The sequence below is a fragment of the Suricata suricatta genome, chromosome 16, assembly GCF_006229205.1.
Source record: "Suricata suricatta isolate VVHF042 chromosome 16, meerkat_22Aug2017_6uvM2_HiC, whole genome shotgun sequence".
NCBI classification, from domain to species: domain Eukaryota; kingdom Metazoa; phylum Chordata; class Mammalia; order Carnivora; family Herpestidae; genus Suricata; species Suricata suricatta.
The window spans coordinates 56,008,006-56,009,749 of record NC_043715.1 but is presented as its reverse complement, the minus strand read 5'-3'; positions in this window follow the sequence as shown (position 1 = coordinate 56,009,749).

Below are 1,744 nucleotides of genomic sequence, written 5' to 3'. Positions count from 1 at the left end.
TAACCAGGCCCCACCCTGCTTAGCTTCCGAGATCAGATGAGATAGGGTGCTTTCAGGGTGGTATGGCCATAGACTCATGTTCTGTCTCTCAATAGTAAATAAAAACGTTAAAAAATTTAAAAATAAGTAAATAAATAACAATAAATGATACATGCTCAGAGTGTTGTCACAGAGTGATGTCACAGAAATGGTGACCACAGACTGTGTCCCCCCACGAAGATTGACAGCTAGGCACATAAACAGCGCTGGGAGAGCTCTCCAGTCTGCCTGAGAAACATCAGTAATGCATTGGATGTTGCTAATCACCAGAGAAATGCAAATCAAACCCACCATGAGGTGTCACCTCACATCTGTCAGAATGGCTATTCTCAACGAGAGAAGAGACAACAATGCTGGTGAAGATGTAGAGAAAAGAAGATCCTGTACACTGTTGGTGAGACGATACCTTGGTGGAGCCACTATGGAGAACAGTATGGAGTTTTCCAAAAAATTAAAAACAGAACTTCTGGATGACCTGTCAATCTCCTTCCTGAGTGTGTATCCAAAGGAAATGTAAACAAGATCTTTAAGAAGTGTCTACAGTCCCGTGTTCACAATAGCCAAGATATGGAAGCAACCATATCCATGAATGCCCATCAGTGGATGAATGGATAAAAAATATGTGGTACATATCTATCTGTGTATCTCTCTCTGTGTCTATCTCTGTACGTTATTCAGTCATGAGAAAGAAGGAATTCCTGCCATGTGCAGGAACAAGGATGGACCTTGAGAGCATTATATTGAGTGGAACTGATCAGACAGAGAAAGACAATGTAGGGTTTCACTTACATGTGGAATCTAAAAAAGTTAAGCTCCTAGAAGCAGAAACAAAGAAAAGTGAAATGGTATTTAGCAAGGGTGATGTGGCTGGGGGAAATGGGGAAATGATGGTCTGAGGATACAAACTTCCAGTTATAAGATGATGAGTTCTAGATGTAATGCACAGCAGAGTGATTATAGATAGCAATACTGTATTAAATCTTTGTAAGCTGCTTAGAGAAAAGAGCTTCCATGTTCTCACCACAACAAAAGAGATGGTAATTATGTGATGTGAGGGAGCAATTTGCTAAAGCCATGGTGGCAATCAACTTGCAGTATATAAGTGAGTCAGTCAACACTTGTACACCTTAAATTTTCACAACATTTATTATATGTTCTTTCACTCCACTGCACCTCCCTTCCCTTTCAGTCACCCTGTGACTTGAAGCTGAAATGAGTCTTCTGTAGGCAGCCTGTGATTGGATATAATTTCTTCTTATTCCTCAGCAACTCGGTTTTTGAGAATCCATGTACACCAAAAGTGGTCGCTGATACGTGAAAACTTTCTATTGCCATTTAGCTAGTTATTCTGGTTGTTTTGTAGTTTCTTTATTCTTTTCTTACTCACATGAGGAGATAACAGGATTAGAGAGAACAGATTCACAGAATGTCATATGTGAGGAATTTTGATGAAGTTCCGCAGGAAAGGGAACTACTTCCTCATGAACATTCTTCAAATCCCCTCCTTGGGGGCCAAAAGGAGGGCAGGCATGCTAGTTACAGTTCTGTCTGGGACCAAGACCCAAGGCTGCCCACACTCCTGTCTAATGGAGTTGAATACTATCTCTGAAGTGAGCCCCACATCTTTACTGATGACTCCCTCCCAGTTAAGAATCATGGGGTAGGGGCCCTGGGACCTTTCAGACCAGGTGTGAGTCTCACCAGA